This window comes from Chionomys nivalis, chromosome 24, assembly GCF_950005125.1.
Source record: "Chionomys nivalis chromosome 24, mChiNiv1.1, whole genome shotgun sequence".
Classification (NCBI taxonomy): domain Eukaryota; kingdom Metazoa; phylum Chordata; class Mammalia; order Rodentia; family Cricetidae; genus Chionomys; species Chionomys nivalis.
In genome coordinates, this window is record NC_080109.1 from 23797281 (window position 1) to 23816163 (window position 18883).

An 18883-nucleotide genomic window follows, 5' to 3' on the forward strand; every position below is an offset into this window, starting at 1 on the left:
GGGTAAAGGTGATCACCCCCAAATCTGGTAACCTGAGCTCAGTCCCTGGGACTCACATTGTGGGAGACAACTGACCTCTGAACATTGTCCTCTGACCTCCACACGCATGCCATGACACGTGTGCTTGTACTTACACAAATAGCATGCACTCACACATGCATTAGTAATAAATAAATGGATTTTTAAAAATGAAAATTATTGAGGTGTTCGCCGTGGCCATTCTGCTCTATCAGCACCTCTGTTTTAATGTTATCCTTCCAAGCAAGTTCTGAGAACCTGAGGGTCCTTTTGTGCCCTGACCCATCTGGTTCATTTCCTCTGCCCTTTGTTTCCGGCTGCAGGCCAGTGGTAGGTGGATCCCCGGTGTCAAGAAGCATGGCTCAGGCTACCAAGGACTAGCGTGACTTACTCTAAGATACAGCTGGCTCTTCTAGCTGTGATTCGATAGTTTGACTTTTCATTAATTTGCCTACAAGGAATGGAGACAGCCTACAAGAGACGTGGCAATTTCATACGGCATTGTACTTTGGGAAACCAACTCTGAGGGTAAGTCCCATCTCTCAGGGAACTGTTGCTCTGAATCACTGTGGTGCCCTGTGCCAGCACCTGAAGTCTTCTCAGAGATGGCCAGCCTCAGGGATGTTTTCTTGTGCGGCTGACTGAGGAGCCAGCCAGCCTCTCCCACTGCAACACTAGACACTTTGTGAGTGATGGTTTCCTTCTGAGACAAAAATAGGTGAAGGAATTTAAGTGAGAGCAGAGGGGGAAGTCATGAGACTAGAAACAAAGCTAAAGGAAAAGAAAAGAGGCACTGGGCATGTGAGAAGAAGCACCAAAGATCAAAGGAGACACCCAAATCTAGCGTCACAGCAGTGGGTAGTCAAGGGGCTGCTTTGCTTCCAGAGAAAGCCACCCTGAGAGTGGCTGGGAGTCTTCCTTAGGACTCAACACTCCTTCCCAAACAGTGATAACCAGCTGGGTCAGGGAATACAGCCACTCCTGCAGGCTGCTACCCTTTCTGCCTTTATATTGCCTTCTCGACTTCACTCCAAGTACCCAGCAAGAAATGGACACATAGAACTAAGCCCAAGTCACCAAAGATGCTCCAGGTCAGACAAATTGCCTTCCCCATAACAATCCTAACTTTCTCTACCAGTGAATGCTTTGTTTATTTGGTAAATGTTTATAAAGGACTTACTGGGCGCTGGGCATCACTCTGAGCACCTGGCAAACATTGACCCCATTATTCCTCTATAAGAAGGGTACTGTCACTAGCTGTATTATACAGATGAAAATGTATACAACCAACCAGTGTGGTAGGGCTAGGACTGGAACGCCACCAGGTCAACTCCATATCTGCTCTGGCTGTATGAGAGACTGTCACAGCTGGGGCCAATGGCCCGGTTAAGAAGAAGAAAGCAGAAGGCGAGATGTGCAGCCTCCCAGCACATCTGTGTTATGTCACAGGGCAAGGGTCAACCAGACCTTCACAAACTTCTGAGGCATTTTTCTTCCTGTACCTGCCCATCCCTTGGTGTGCAGCCAGCTGCTAGGACACGTAAAACCCAGGGTCATGGGAGGGGGTTGTCTAATATTCTATTCTGCTCCTAAAATTCAGTCTTCATAGGAGACCATGACCTCTAGTATGTGGGGTACCAGAACACAGATAGAATATCAGTAGGTTAAATACAGAATACCAAATTATATTTAAATTTGAGATTAGCAATGATCAATTTTAAATAGAATTCGGTCCCATTGTACCATTGAACACCTTCTTAGAACCTCAAAGTAGTTTGCTTGTTTGAAGTCCTAACTAACCGGGCATTCAGCTCCATGTGCTAAACCTTAAATTTGATTTGGGAATATCTCTGAGGGGTTAGCTGGAGACCCCGTTGGAAGGCAGCGAGGCTCTGCCTTGGCCCAGCAGATTCCAGGGCAGTAGGACAGCTGACTGGTACGTTAAGGAAGACACAGTCCCATAGCCCGAATGAGGAGAGTTTACATGACGTGTTAGAACCTAGGAGAAAGAGTTACAGCCATGCCGTGTGGCATTGCTTGTATGAATCTGACGCGATTTGCGCGAGGCTCTTTCACCTTCCAACTTCCTGTCTCTACCCTGAGGTGCTGCGAGGACCTCGAATGTGCTGGGAGAGCACCCTTGCGCTGTGCTACAGCTCTAGCCCTGTGTCTTTTTAAGCCAGTGTCTCACTACGTCACTCAAGATGGCCTTGACCATACTATGTAACACAGATCCGCCTGCCACTCACAATTCTCCCATTTCTACCCTCGGTGGCAGGATTGTGGGTAGGCACTACCATGCCTGGCTCCATACAATGTTTATATTATGAAAAATTTCAAAACTATGGAAAAATTATGATAAGCACACGAGAAACACTCAGGATTTTAAAATCACATCTGCTTCCACTTATTCATCGTGCATTTGTGCGTGCATGCCCACACGCTTGTGCCTGCATTCGTTTGCGAAATGAACTAGTAGAGTATTTAATCAGATGTTGGGACCTTTCCTGCCTGAGCAGTTTAGCATGTGTCTCCCAGGAACAATGATACTCTTCTCTATGACCATAACACCGGGACCACACTCAGGACATTTAACAGCAATACCATACCGTTATCTAACAACTCCCACACTCAAATTCCTCCAGTTATTACAAGAATATATGTCCATCACGTAGAGCTATGTTGGGCTTCGGATTCCTCTAGTCCTCGGCTAGCCTTCCTGACATCTTCCTTTTCCTTTCTGTGCACGAGAGTCATGATAACAGCCTACCCGACTTGTTGTAGAAATGCTGCTAAACATTTACATTAAGATCGTAGCACCACGCTGACATGAAGCATGCCAGGCATTCAGTAAACGGTAACTACTGTTGTGATTGGGCGATGGGAAAGTGTGGCAGGTAATCGGTTACCGGTACAAACAGGAACTGCCGACGGTGGTGCATGAGCCTTCAATAACGCAAGGGAGACGAAGGAAAGAGCTATAAAGAACTTGGGATTCTCTTTGCCATTTCTAGGGTCTGATAAGGAGAGCCCTACTGCACCTCCTTTAGGACAGAGGACAAGAGAGGTGAGGGAGACCCTGTCTCCATGTAGACACCGCTCCACACCCACAGCAGAGTCAGCAGAGGGCAGAACCTCTTTTTGATGCCCAGTTTAGTCAATAATTTCTGCCCCCCCCCCAGATGGAAATGGACTTTAGGTAATGACATGTAAGCAGGCTACTATGACTGAATTATGTCACCCAGAATTCAACGTTGATGCCTTAACTCCCAGAACCTCAGGAAGGGACTATGTCAGAGACTATCTTAGACTGAGATTGTTAGGGTGGGCCCTGATCCCGTCTGGTAGTGACCTACAGATAGAGGAGATCAGGCACTATGGCGAGATGAATGGATAACACCAGCTCCCAGAACCAGGACCCAAGACTCCTGGGTTATCACCACCCTGCTACCAGTATCACCATCAGATGTTGGCAGGAGATATGTCAACCTGACAGGCTGCTTGTCATCAAGTCCTTAGGCCTACAAGTGACATCTTGAAATGAGAACTAATTTTTTATTCATCTGGAATTCAAGGATTTCCATAGTAGCAGACAAAAGGGAGTCTGCTTGTTGGGAACGTCCACAACATGAAGGGTAGCTTCATGTTTGAGTGCCCCATAAAATCTGAGGAGGGCACAGATACTGGCCTAAAACCCAGCAGGACCTAGTGGAGTCAGACTCAGTCTCGGTGTTATCTACTGAATCACGTTTTCCTTTTTCTCCAAAGGAGACTGACTGACAAGTCTGGGGGGCCCCAGGTCCGACTCCAGGACAACTGTTTGCTTGAATGTTGGATAAGTCTATTGTGTGACATTGGCAGGGTGAAGTACCCTCTTACTTGTTACAGACAGCACACGGCCTCTAGGAACATGAGATCCTGACCCCTTCATTATAGTGGCATTTCATTTGTATTTTAATAATAATAAAAAAAAGCTTGTCTGAAGAACAGAGAGTGAAACAGACCCCTGGTCAGCCTTACAGACCAGGCAGGCAGTGGTAACAACACACCAGTAGCCACACTAGCTGCCATAGAAACCGGGTGGTGTATGCCTTTATTTCCACTGATGCACGCCTTTAATCCCAGCCCTAGAGAGGAATATAAGATGGGAGGAGACAGCTCTCTCACACACACAGTCTCATTCTGAGATTCCCAGTGGCAAGTTTACCATTTTCAGACTGAGGTTGAGGTAAGAGCCAGTGACTGGCTGCTTTGCTTTTGGATCTTCAGGTAGAACCCAAATGTCTCTCTCTGAGTTTTTATTAATTGTGCCTCACTCCACCAATACTGTCAGGCCACACAGGAAGCCAGATGTTGCACAGCTGCTGGGAGACCAGAACTGCTGAAGGCTTGCTGTGGCCAAACAGGCTCTATACCCACAAGGATGCAACCAAGTGGCAAGTCTTCTGATAACATGTCTTCAGTGGAGTAAAGGGGTCCTTGCTGTACAATGGCCCAGGAAGAAGTCTTCCTGGCCTCACTTCCTGGCTCCCAGGAGTTGGAGCAGCCTCAGTTTCCCTGAGCACCTTCAACTTCTCTTCATTGCTCTGCATTGATTTTCTACCTTCCCTCAATATTCCCTGTCAAGATAAAACAGCCAGAATTATCCAGATCACTCTCACGGAAATAGTCACCACGTGAGACCAGTTTACCTGACGACAAAGGGCACAGCAGAGACTAAGGCTAAGATGATATCTCCAGTCCCCTGAGGGAGGGTTTCAACACCTGGGATGTCTGTATTTCATCCATTTTCTCTGCATTTTTCTGTTCTGATTTTCTAAAACATTTTTATCTACTGCATGCTCAAATAATTGAGAAGTGATTTTCCTTTTTTTTTTTTCTTTTTTTGCTTGGGTATCGGGCATGCATCTAGAAGCAGCAATGGGCACACTTAAAATAAGGGGAAATAAATATCTCCAAGACGCGGCAGCAGACGCATTGGCTCCGAAGTGAATGGTAAAGATCCACACTTCGTTCCTACAGTGTTCCTTCAGACATATGGCAAACCAGGCTAGGTGCTTTTCATTTAAAATGTCAGTCATGCTGAATTCAAAACTTGAAGGCACCCCCAGTCATTCAGTCAACCTGTTCTCCGTGGGCACAAGGGTATTCTCATTCCAGGGGATGTCATTGCTTATCTTCCAAGGTCGACTTGAAGTTTTCAGAGGGAATGCCAGTTTCCAATACAAAACTCAGCCATGCATGGTGAAAACCAGAGGCTCCAGCTGTCTCATCTTAACACCCAGCTCACCATGCTCCCGGCTGCAAGGAAGCTGCTCCAGGCTCCTGAGCCCCTCACTGTACTGCCCTTGCTCTGCCCCTCCCTCTCACACCCTGTCTTTGCCAAAGGAGGTAGGCAGGGGTATCCCCGGTGGGTAACTGGTGTTTTTAGCATCTCTCCTTGCTCTTGAGTTTTTCTGTCCAGTGCCTGATCAGGTCTCAGATGAGTTTCTTTGCCTGCAGGGCTGTGGAAGTGTCTTGGAGGGAAGGGTAAAAGGAGAAAAGGACATAGTAGGACCTAGCACATCCAGATGAAAGATGAAACCACCTTACCCCAGCTTGAGACCCCTGAGATCAGGACACACAATAGGTCAGTGTGGCGCATGCTCAGCAAAACAGGAACAGTAGGGAAAGAGGAAGCAGAAAAGTGAATTGGTTTAAAACTACCAGCTACTCTACGTTACTGCATGTATGATCACATAGACACATATATGAAGGTCCAGGGTTCTACACAAAACCCTCATACACCATCATCCCCTTCAGGATGATATAAAGAGATGTTTGATATGGACACTGAGTATTTTTAATCTTGGCCTCATATGCTGATTTCAGAACCAAATCTCCATCAAAGATGTCTTAGGGTTTCTACTGCTGTGAAGAGACACCATGACCACAGCAACTCTTATGAAAGAAAGTAATTAATTGTGGTGGCTCGCTTAAAGGTCAAAGGTTTAGTTCATTATCGTCACGGAGATGTGCAAGCAGACATGGTGTTGGAGGTGAGAGTCCCACAGGCCACAGGAAGTGGTCTGTTTTACACTGGGTGTGGCTTGAGCATATATATATATGAGACCTCAAAGCCCACCTCCACAGTGATGTACTTCCTCCAACAAGGCCACACCTACTCCAACAAAGCCACACCTCTTAAGAGTGCCCTTCCCCTTGGGGGCCATTTTCTTTCAAACTACTATATATAATGTACAGTATTCAACTCAAATGTTTAAGATCCAATTAAAAGATGGCTGCTGGGTAAAAAAAGGGCTTTGATCAGAGAGGAAAATAATAAAATGATAAAAGAACAAGCAATGGGCTTAAAGGACAAGAAGAAAGAAGCAGAGAATTTGCTAAGAACAAGAACCAGGTATGCAATGTTCTTCATCAAATGCTAGGCCAAGGCAATACAGAGAGATGCAGCCTCCTTGGGGGGAGGGGGAGATTTGCCAAAGTATAGAGTAGTTACCAGGAAGTTAATTCTTGTTCTAATTCTCAGAGAGATTCATGAAGATCCTCCCATCCCCAATCCTTGTCATAATCACTGCCATCACCACTGACATTTCCAGGGAGGTTTCTCATGTCACCAGGTCAGAAAACATTTGGTTTAAAAAAAAAAAAAGGCAACTCAAATCTGAAGACATGTTATTACAGAAACAGTTCACAAAGTTCTGTCAGGGCTCGAGAGAGCAGTCCCGGTTAGTCTGCAGAAGTCTCAAGCACCAAATCCATATTATGCCCAAACTTCAGGTCTCCTACTGAGACCTGCTTCCTGTAGTTGAAGTTCCCTCAGGAAAGAATGGGGACAGGGAAGAGGGGGAAGCCTACCTCAGAGTATCGGGTAAACTCTCCTCTACTTCATGAATGAAAATAGAAGTAAGCCTGGAAGAAGAATTTGGTGAGGCAGGGCAGGAGAAAACGCCAGCCACAGGGGCCAGGAACGAGAAAGTTTAGTGGATCAGCAGATTAAGATAAATCTAAGATGAAGATTTCTAAGACATCTCCCAAAATGAACAAATTCATACTTTATCAATTAAAAAATATTGGTGTATTTGTTCCTTATCACATCATTGTGACTTAATCCATGACTGAAACAATTGAAAGAAAGGAGGTTTTGGTTTGCCCTTTTAAGATGTTCAATCCATCGTTGCTTAACTTCATGGGCTTGGGGCAGGGCCATGCAGCGGAGGATGCTCCCTCTTCGTAGCTGACCAGGAAGCAGAAGACGGGCAATACTGATATTCGCTGTCTCTTTCCTTTTCCTCTTTTTATTCTATCCGGGCTGCCATCCCATAGCATGCTGCCAATCACATTCAGAGTCAATCTTCCCTTCAGTTAATCCTTCATCAAAAAAACCCTCACAGAAATGCCTAGGCCCGTATCTCTCTGGTCACACATGCACCTCACCAAATATCCCAGATGATTCTAAATCTAGCTGAGTTGACAATAAGATTTAACCATCACAGATAGATTCTCAGCACCATGTGGGCACGGATAGGGATTGTTGCCTTTGACCTCACAACCCCATGAGATAAGGTCTATGATCACTGCTACTTTACCGATAAGGAAGTTAAGGCACACAGCTACTAATGAACTTGTCCAAATTTATAGACTTAGCAGTAGCCAGAGCAGGGGCCACTGTCGATTTGCCTGCTTGTACCCTTTCAAATATTGATTTCTTTTTATTCGACCTAGTTCCTTTGAGGGTTTGCCTACAAGAGCAGAAAATAAAATGTGTTCTGACGGTTTGATTCTGAATTTTCCTCCACAGGGTCTTGTTTTTAGTAGTTGTCTCTCCAGAGAGCAGCGCCGTTTAGGGAAATTATAGAACACTGAGGTGGGCCTGACTGAATAGGGTTCAGTGGTTATAGTCTGGGTCTCCAGACCTGACCATTTGGTACTTTCTGGTCTGTGTCTGCTATGACGTGAGGAACTTCCACCACACACTCTTCCTACCATGAACTCCACACATGATCCCAGAGTCACAGAAAGGCCACCCATGCTTTCCCATTGTAATAGACCAGAATCCTCCAAAACTGTGAACTAAAATAAGCATTTTTTTTCTTTTAGTCATTTCTGTCTGGTGATACAAAAATAACCAATATGGAAAATTAGTTCCAGGAATGGGGTTGTTCTGTGATTAACCCAACTACTGCCTTTCGGGTCTTTGAAACTGGTTTAAAAGAGGGGGTTGGAAATATTTGGAAATGCTGGTCATAGGAGCTTTAGAATGACTTAGCATTGTTTAATGTTTGATTTTTTTTTTTTATTTTATTTTCGAGACAGGGTTTCTCCGTAGCTTTTTGGTTCCTGTCCTGGAACTAGCTCTTCTAGACCAGGCTGACCTCGAACTCACAGAGATCCACCTGCCTCTGCCTCCCGAGTGCTGGGATTAAAGGTGTGTGCCACCACCGCCAGGCTAATGTTTGATTCTTTTGGCAATTTTAATGACCAGGATGCCAATAAAAGAATGGGGAAAAAATGACTGTTTCTGAGACTTCTGTTGGGAACAAAGACTCTATTGGAAAATGGAATAGAGGCCATTTGTGTGATATTGATGCTGATATTATCTGTCTATATTTTGATAATGTCCTTAAAATTTGAAACAATGAACTAATTTCTTTGATGGAGAAAACTTGAAACAGTGTAACAGTCAGGTAACAGCATGGTTATTGCTGGCTACTTTTAGCCAGGTTTAGAGTAAGACACAAAAGCAAAAAAATGAAGTAGTAAGATGTAGAGAAGGATATAGTTTGACCAGAAAAAGAATGCATGCATATTTAAAGTTTTATACAAAACAAGTCAAGACAAAGAAACCATCCATGTTAAGGAGATTAACATTCTTAAGAGAAGCACTAGAATAACAGGAAAGGTTGTTTTGGAAAAGCCCCTCCCCACTCTATCCAAAGACGCAGGGTATAAAACCAAAAACACATTTGAAAGATTTTTATTTGAAAACAGAGCCATATGCATTCTCTACTCAAAGTGGCTGCTGGCAGAAGTGTTTTTCTAAGTTCAACTTCCAAAGCATTCAGAGGCCACCTCAACCATGATCCAGTCCGGCTAGTTCTCCTGGTGGCAGCTGAACTTTGCATCTTTTATGTGGTATTGATATTGCAGGGGTATAGAACTCAAGAGTTACAGGATCAGAGAGGTTTCCATGAAGATTTTTAAGAAAGTCTTGGAGGTCAAGGATTACAGCAGGCTCGGATTTCTTGAAGTGAAGCCCTATGAAGGACATGTACGAAACCTTGTAGGAAGTCTAAAGTTGTAATACAACTCCAAGATGTTCGGTGTGCCAGGGGCACAGGATATGCAGTGAGAAAAGCTATGGTGCTACAGGCAGCAAGCAGCAGGGGCAGCAAGCGGGGGAGGAGGGGGCAGCAAGCCAAGAGGGTCAGCAAGCCGCAGAGGCAGCAAGCCATAGGGACAGAGATGCCCAAGCCTCTTAGCACTCACATCATGGCCCCATGAGCCCAGATCCCAGGCATAAAGCTAACATTGGTCTTAGGCTTCAGTTTGCTTTGATCCAGTTTCTCCTTGATACTCCCAGTTTTGGAACTGTGCCATTGTGTATAGGAAGTAGGCTTCTTTTTACAAGGACTCCCAGCTAAAATTTGCCCGGAGACTTTGAATATAAAGTCTTTGTCGTTTTATATTTACTTTATTTCACACGTATGAATGCATCACCTTCATGCATGTATGTCCACTATATGAGTGCCTGGTAGCCATGTTGGCCAGCAGAGGGAATCAAGTCCCTTGGAACTAGAATTATGGATGGTTTTAAGGCACCACCTGGGTCCTGGGAATTGCACCCAGGTTCTCTGCAAGAGCAACAAATATTGCCAACCAGTGAGCTATCTCTCTAGCCTTTGGACTTTTGAGCAATGCAGAGATTGCTCAGACTGTAGGGATTGTTGTTGTTGGGATGAATGACTTTTGCATTAGGCGATCACCATGAGCCTCTGGGGGAGGGGCAGGAGTTGACTAGCACAGCTGAAATCTGTTTCCCGACTCGTGGCATTGCTTTGGGAGGCTGTGCAACCTTTAGGAAGTGAGGCCTAAGTGACAGACGTAGATCACCAAGGCAGTACTCTGAATGTTACAGCCAGTCTCCGAGTTCTAGCTGCCGCCTGCTTCCTGATCCACATGATGTAAGGGGTCCCTGTCACACACTCTCACCACCCTGAACCCTACCCCATGTTTTCACCATCATAGATAGAGGTATTCTGTCGTGCCTTCCCCACTATCGTGATGGACTAAAATTCTCTGAAACTGTGTGCCAAAGTCATCCTTGTTCCTTTTGTCAGGCATTTTGGTCATAGTTACATAAAAATAAGTAATACAAATAGCTTATAGAAAGTCTCTTAAAGAAAATTTGAAGATTTATATTCCCAAGTCAATTCTTTTTTTCAGTGAGCTCCACCCAAATATCTAGAAGGTGTCTAGAAATTACATCATTAGTATCGCGGGCAAGTAGTTACCTTGGTGCTGACCCATGGTATGTCAGAAGAACAGTGCAAGCAGACAGAAGACAGAGTCCGGCAACACCTTCGCGCATCTTCTGTTAGGCCCACTGCTTGCCCTCGAACCTACAGGAGAAACTGTACCCATTCCCTTAGTCCTGCTAGCGCATCCTAATCAATTTTATTCCTCATCTCTGTATTTTCTTCAAACCCCTCCTCAGCTATTCGGCCTCATTAAGAGATAAGATTAACATACACACACACACAAATGCAAGCACACACATGTGTATATGTACATATAAACACATATATACATATAAATGTTTGTATATGTCTATCGCTCTACGAGGCCTTCTGGAAGCTGCTTAGGGCAGAAGAATCAACTCTCAGCTCCCACATGCCAGGTGCTTGTTTGTGAATTCCAAGTCCACTATTGCCTTTTTCTTAATAAGAACAAAATGCAACTGACTTACGTTTGACTTGCATAACCCTACAGCCCCCAGCTCCTTTTCTTCCATACTTGTACATTGCCAGTTTCGTCCTGGCCTGCTTTTATGTCCTTATTTTCATTCCCACATAAATTAGCCCGGCTTTTCTCTATTAAGTAGGATCCTGTTTTCCATCACTTGCCTTTTACCCACCAGCCAGAAACCCTTTCAAAGCTCACCCTCTGTCTTATTTTATTTTTCTTATGTTGTGAATGACTTCTATTGAGTCTTTTTCTTTGCACGGAACTCGGTGTTGCCCATTTCGTCTTTAGAAAGCTGAGTGATAAAATTTATTACTATGCATGCATGCTAACCTAAAACATTCATTTCAACAGTGCTTGCAAGGACACAGCTACCACAATGTCTGCCTAATATTGTAGAATGTTTAGGAGAGGGGAGTCCACTGTATGTCAACCGCTGGATTCCGTGCTTCAAATACATTTGTTCATCTCATGCTTGAAATGACCTATGGGGTGAATTTTATCATTGGCAGTGGGCCTAACAGAAGATGCGCGAAGGTGTTGCCGGACTCTGTCTTCTGTCTGCTTGCACTGTTCTTCTGACATACCATGGGTCAGCACCAAGGTAACTACTTGCCCGCGATACTAATGATGTAATTTCTAGGGGATGCCAAAGTTCAGAGAGATTTACAGAACTTATCTAAAACTCCAGAGTTTAAAGAGATTAAGTGATAATGTAAACTTATTTCTGGCAGTGTCTAAATTCCACATAGATCAATTTTTTCTCTGTTTCTAACTTAGAAAATATTTCTCATTGCCAAGCTTATGTTTTTAGCCTAGCTGTAGTATCAACACCACTGGGCATGTCAGGTGAGTTACCTTACCTCCTTGTGTTGATCTTGAAAACAGGAGTAATACTCTCCCCCTTGTCTGACTCCCTGAGTTGTCCTAACGGATCACTGTAAATGTATTTGGTGGAACACATAGTCTAAACAAGCACGGGCTATTATTATGCTTGTTACTGATCAGAGGATGCTTTTCTAAGGATCCAACACTCCCTACATGGTGAGAAAAGCACATTTATTATAAAAGAGAAACACTCACCTAAGGAAGTGTTCTATTGGCTGGGAGGCTCTCTCCTCTAGTAATGGAACCCTGACTCTATTGCCATAAACAGCAAAGGAGCCATTTTCATTGTCAACGGCCCCAGATAGGATAGTTCCAAGGAACATTAATAGGCTCTTTGACCTCCTTGCTGCCCTGTCCTCCTCATTGTTTGCCCTATACTTAAGTCAGCTCATCTCATGGATGTAAGGTAGCCAACTCCACCACCATATGAGAAGCCTACTGTCAACAGAACCCAAGGATCCTAATTCTTCTTTATGATCTCTTCTTTAAGCAAGAGATTAACATACAAAATAGGCCTTCTGGGGATGGGGAAATGGTTCAGTGGGCAAGAATACTTGCAGTAAATCATGAGGACCTGAGTTTGAATCCCAATGTCCACATAAGAAGCCTATCACCGCTACACAAGTGCCTGTAACCCCAGGGCTATGTGGGGCAGAGACAGAAAGGTTGCTGGGGCATACGGGCCACCAGTTAGATAAACAGTGTTGAGCTTCATGCTCAGTGGAACAAGGCCAAAGGTGATAAAGGGAGACATCCAACATCCTCCTCTGGTCGCCATGGTACATACCCACACATTCATCTGCTTATATGCCACACATGAATATACACCACACAGAGAATAAAATAAACCTTCCACCTCACCCCATAGAAGAGCTTCCTTCGCATGCCAAAACTGTTCCACACAGTCTTGCCTAAACCAATACCTAAACACAGCATGAGCAACCAAGACTGTCTTCTGAGGCAGATGACTGTGGATGAGGTGGTTTCTCCAAACACAGACACAGCTCTGGTACAATGGAAGGAAGGCAGTGCTGATGAGCAACTAACTTCAGCATCATCTCGTTCTCCGGATGATGAGTGACAAGCTCTCTTCCGGGAGAGAAGAAAGCACATGGTTTCTCCACTCCTTCCCACCCTCCACCCCCCTCTCATTTCAGCCCAGTTTGAGTTTAAAGCCTGTAAACTCCTTTCATCTCCACAGGCTGAAAGATCTTTCTGTCTCTCTCCTGGGCCTCTCACTTTTGCTCTGTTTGGGATGCAGCTTGTTCTAATCAGTGTGAGAATGCTGAAGGGCTGATTAACGTGTTCTTTTCTAGGCTTTCCCAAGTGAGGCAGCGAGAGGGAGTTGAGAATGGGAGGCTTTAATTAAATGAAGCTGTAAGTATCTCTGAGTCTCCTTTCCAAATCCCATTGCCCTTGACAAGCACCTACAACTTTGGTGCTATTACCTTCCCAGCAGACTCAGTCTCTGATGAGCACTGAGCCTCCTAGATTCCAGAAAGAGGAGCCACTTGTTCTATATGGGCTGTGAGGAGTGTGTGGGCATTTCTGGATTCGGTTCAGTGGTCTGTGAACCACAGAGATTGGTACATTCCAGGACAGAAGTTCTAGCCATCCAGATGAACCTCCAGGGTTAATTATATAAGAACAGGTAATCACAATTCAGATGTAATTATTGGGTTGTGCAGCCATAGATGCTGAGTCTCAACTCGGGAATATTTTTATCCTTGGAGTCCACTGGCTTTTCCTGTCTTTCTCCTCCTCTGTTTATCCTAAAATTAACATTAATCAGCATTTGATTCCCAACACACTATGGTTCTACCATGTAATTATAACAAGTGTCCGTGTGTGTGTGTGTGTCTGTGTGTTCGTGTGTGTGTGTGTGTCCGTGTGTGTGTAAGGGAGGGAGAGAGAAAGAGACCTTAAACCCTAACTTTTATCTCTAACTTAAAATGAGCATCTGTAAATGTGAGCTACTCAGGTTCTGGGACCCCTAGATGTACTATAGGACGTCCCCATTCTATGTGAAGGAGATCACAACCCACACTGTAACAGCAAACTTCCAGTGAAGCAAAAGGAACATATTCAGAGTTTGTGCTATAAAATAATTACATGGTACAAAAGCAGCTATATTTCAATTATTGCCTTAGTGACCACCAAAATAGTTAAGAGCGAAACAGACAAGCTTGGACAGCTAGTCACTCTCTAAACATTCTCAAAACCACACCAAAACCTCAGGCTGGATGTCATTCCTTTGTTTTCTGCTGCTAATTCTTGTGATGCTGGTTAGAAGTCTCAAAGCATTAGTGAGAGAAGTGTATTTTCCTCACTTTCTGATCAAGAGAGGAAAACAAGGCTAACGATGGCGGTCCCCTTTTCCTGTTTACACAGAAATATAAGTCTACCAGCAGCACTGGCTCCATAAGCAATGGCCTAGGAAAAGGAGGGATGGGTTTCTTTGTTATTAAAAGTTCTTGGATCCTATCTACAGAGTGTGATGGAGGTTGCTCAGCTTCTGGATCTTTCTCAGAAATCTGGACGTAACCGGTGAATCTGTAAGATGCCCTCTTATTTTCAAACACGTATCGTCTGCAGGAGCTTCCAAGCCTTTGCTCAGGCAGCACAGGTATGTTTCATTTTGCTGTGTTTAAAATGATGACTGTGAGACTTGAAGAGATTACAAGTGACTTACCAGGACTGTGATAGTTAATCTTGATGGGCGACTTGATAGGATGGCATCTCCCAGGAGACACATCTCCGGGTGGATCTGTTAGGGTGTTTCCAGGGAAGTTTAACTACGGAGGGAAAATCCGTCACGAAGGTGGGCGACCCTATTCCACAAGCCAGGATCCTGAACTGAAGGAAAAAGCAAGCCGAACCCCACTCTTCATCTCTCTGCTTCCTGGCTGGTCCAGCGTGACTAACAACCTCATGCTGTCAGGACCGGGATGGGTTATATCCCCTTTGAAACCACAACCATCAATAAACCAGACAACCGAGCCCAAACGACAGCAACAATGACCACAAAACTCCCTCCCTTTAGTCACCTTCTTTTAAAGTAGTTAATCACAGACATAACTAATACAAAGATCAATGTAGGGTCACCGTATGGACCAGTTGTCCCACAGTGGCCATTAAAGCCACTGCCCTGACTCTCAAAAGTCAAAAGTCTCAGTTTGAATGATCATGTTGTTGGCTTAACTATAGCCCTAGGTCAGAACCCAGTCATCTAACTCTTGCTCCCTGAAGCATCAGGCAGTCAGCCAACGAAATGAAGCGCATCCTCCTCTGACCCCTGCATGGACACACCACGTGACATACACAGTAAGGCATGATCACCACAGACAAAGCACCTCTACCCGGGGATGGTAGTCATGCCAAGTGTCAATCTTCTCTTAACAGTGCCGTTCAATGCTGCTAGCGCAGCCCAGACTTGCCAAAATCCCTAACTGTTAAATGCTACTTAAGAGAACCAGGTGTTCATCACTTTTGGACAAACTAATCTGCTCAAAATGATCACTCTATTCTTCAACTGTTCTGTTCCCAGGCCAATTAGTCACTTCAGTTCTAAATTTACCTCCTGGGCTTAGAGAAATGGCTCATCAGTTAATTGCATTTTTTTTCCTAGAGGACCTGAGTTCGGTTCCCAGCATCACATCTAATAACAGTCCTAAATTTACCTCTTCTTCACCACAACCTTCCTTTTTTTAAACAGCAAAATAAGAAAAAAAAAATCATTAACTTATTGTTCTTATTCTGAGAGATTGAAAAATATGTATACCTATGAAGCCAAAAATTAGTCTGGTTAATCACACAGAAATAGAAGCACTAATTCAGAGATATAATAAAAATGATTTCAGAACCTTTTTAAATATTGGGTCTTGAATCATAGACGTCTAGTTTCAGATGCTTGAGAGATAGAAGAGGAGAGATCACAAGTTCAGGACCTGTTCGGGCTATGAAGTGTTCAAGGCTTGCCTGGGCAACTTAGTGAACTATTCTCTCCAAATAAAAGGTGAGAAGAGAGACGAGAACGTAGCTTAGTAGGAGAGCACTAATAAGCCAGCACACATAAGGACCTAGGTCCAATCCTAGTAGCACACACACATGCACACACAAAGGCCAACTTATTTTCAAAGGTGACTTTGCTCACAGTACAAGACCCCAGCTCTACCTCTGCCTGGACTTCTATAAATAAAAGGAAACGTTTGAGAACACTCTTAAGTTCCCAAGAAAAAGAACCAAAGAAATATAATACTTATAAGTCCTGTTATCCTTTATTTTTCTGCTCGTATCAGTCTAATCTTGAGTGGTTTTCTCTCCAAGAGAAGAGATTTTATCAGCTACAGACCTCAGCCTGCAGCTAACGGCATTGTTCCTTTTATTTCCCTAAATTTGTGCATCTTGGGGGATGGGCTCATCTGAGCATTTGGAAGGATATTGTGAACACACTAAGCAGCTCAGTTGTTTGCCACTTAGGCAGTGCCTCTATTTGTAACTCTTGGTAAGGATCACCTCACCCCTCTGGAGACTGAGCTGCTCCAGGTGAGCAGCCTCCAGCCACACCCACCCAGCTCTGCCTCTGCCTCTTCAGTTCTGCTCTTCCCACCAAACCCGCCCTCTTCTCTGCTAATCCACTGTTCCGTGGAAAGCTTCCCAGCCATTGCCTAGCAACTCCCTCCCTGCGACCTGGGCAACACTCGAGACAGAGGCGAACAAGCCTCAGCTTGTCTTGGGCTCCACTGAAACCGAGCAGTCCTGAAGCTGCTCAACTGATCACCGCGGGGCTCCCAGGAGGCCGTTTCAACGGAGAGGCGCCTATGAAGGGCCACAAGAGCCTCTTGGTGTAGCATTCCCAATAGTATGGAAAGAGCCCGGCTGCTGTCTGTTTGGCTGCTTACTTGCTGTGGAGTGAGCCTCCGGCTCTCTAAGGCCTGGTCTCTTGTGAGCGAAAGGCGGGCCGTGTTCTAACAAGTGTTCTCATTCACTGAACACTTAACAAGTCGGGCCATGCTGGGATATGTTACACAGGTTGTCCAGTCTTCTCAGCCGCCTCCAGAGGAGGACCCCTGCTCTCCCCGCAGACACGCCAGATGCTATGAAGTTAGCCTCCAGTCACAGAGCACAAGACCTCTAGATCTTTCTCACCTTACCCCTAAAGATGGTCTCTCTGAGTCTCTCTTGCCTCCCCTCAGGGAATTGTTGAGAGAATCAATAAAAACACAAGGTCAGGAGCTTAGGGAACTGCCCTCCAGGTCCACACTGTCTTGGCTGTCTTTTGCCATCCGGTGTTGCCTTACCAACTCTCCTGCTGTTCCCAGGCACCCACCCAAAACGAAGAGTGAGGTGGACTGCCACACAAAGTGCTCACGTGCAATGCCACAGTCAGACGGTCTGCAGGGCTGGGGGATGAAGACGGAACACTCTGTGCCAGAAATTCTTTGAGAATAATTATCTCCTGGGTCAGCCGGAGATGCCAACCAAACCGCTCCGGTGCAGAGGCCGATGACTCCCGGGGTTCCGTAGGAGCCAAGCAAGCCTGCCTTCACCCAATTACTTTCCCTCTTCTCTACCTTGGCCCCTATTATCTCAATTACCAGCCCCAAAGAGGACCCACAAATGAAGAAGGGGTTGAAACCTCAATGGCCAACATCATACTTAATAATAACAATTATATAATTATATATCTCTGACATAATAATATGTAATTATCGATAATTACTATTAAACATCGCAGGGGTGACCACTAAGGTTCCAGAGCCCTTTAATTATTGTTATCACTAACAATGAAGCAGAGCTCTCCTTTAACCCTGCTTCTGTGCATCACAGGCCCAGGCTCCCTTCTGGGCTCCTACGTTATTTATCTGCTTGTGTTTTCCCTTCCAACCACAAGTGGCACAGGGAAACGGGGACCTGAGAATAGATCATGGGCTGGTGCCCTCAGGTTGTTACATGCACACCTTTTGAATATTATTTTCTCCATCAACTCCAAGCTGGGACTAAAGTTAGTGAAGTTCCTTGTGATAGAGAAAAATCTCACATCAAAATAGCTAAATTGGTGAAAAATATTTTTTTTTTGTAGTTGTTGTTGTTGGTTTTGTTGTTTCAGGGCAGGGTTTCCCTGTGTAGCCCTGGCTGTCCTGGAACTCACTCTGTAGACTAGGCTAGCCTTGAATTCAGAGATCTGCCTGTCTCAGTCTCCTAAGTGCTGGGATTAAAGGCCTGCACCACCACCGCCCAGTGGGTGAAAATGATTTTTAAAAAGCATGCCAGAAAATAAATGTTTTCCCTTTAGAAGAGTAACGTTGCTGTTACATTTCTTGTATTAACAAGAACAACAAAAAGAGCTAGACTGAGACCATTGCCCCATATCTGCCCAAACTGTTGGTTAAACAGGTAAAGATAGGTGACCCTTAGGGAGTCAACAGGCTTCATCTGCTCTGGCTTTACAGTCGCTGGAAACTTGCTTCTTTAGTCTGCTATGGGACCTCCTCTGAGGAGACAAACACGAACTCCCACCTTCTTTTCCCAGAATCCCACCTTGCAGGTATGTTGGCGAAGTGAATAGTTGTCAGGGGGCACTCATGCCCCCTTTCTGAACTCCTTCTGAATATGTTTCATCTAAGAGGGGTATAAGATGACCTATTTCTTTCTCTAAAAACTATTCGGCAGAATTCCAGGTTCTGTCTTCTTTTGTTTCCAACCCACGAGAGAATTCCCTGAGCAATTGTCTAGAAAACCGAGGGGCTAAAACCAGAGGATTTCCCTTTCCTGGCTTGAGAGCCAAACCCTTTCATCTCAGAGGGATATTGCTGGGCAGAGGAAAAAGCAGAAAGTTCGCTTCCCTTCTAAAGGCTGAGAGATTTCAAGCTCCAGGGCCAGGATAAATGACAATAATACGAATTCATTTGCTTCAAACTAAATTCATCGTAAGCTGATATATTTTAAAGAAGACACAAAGCAAATGGATTTTTCTATTCATCATGATAGGCCATTAAAAAATGTTTTCCCA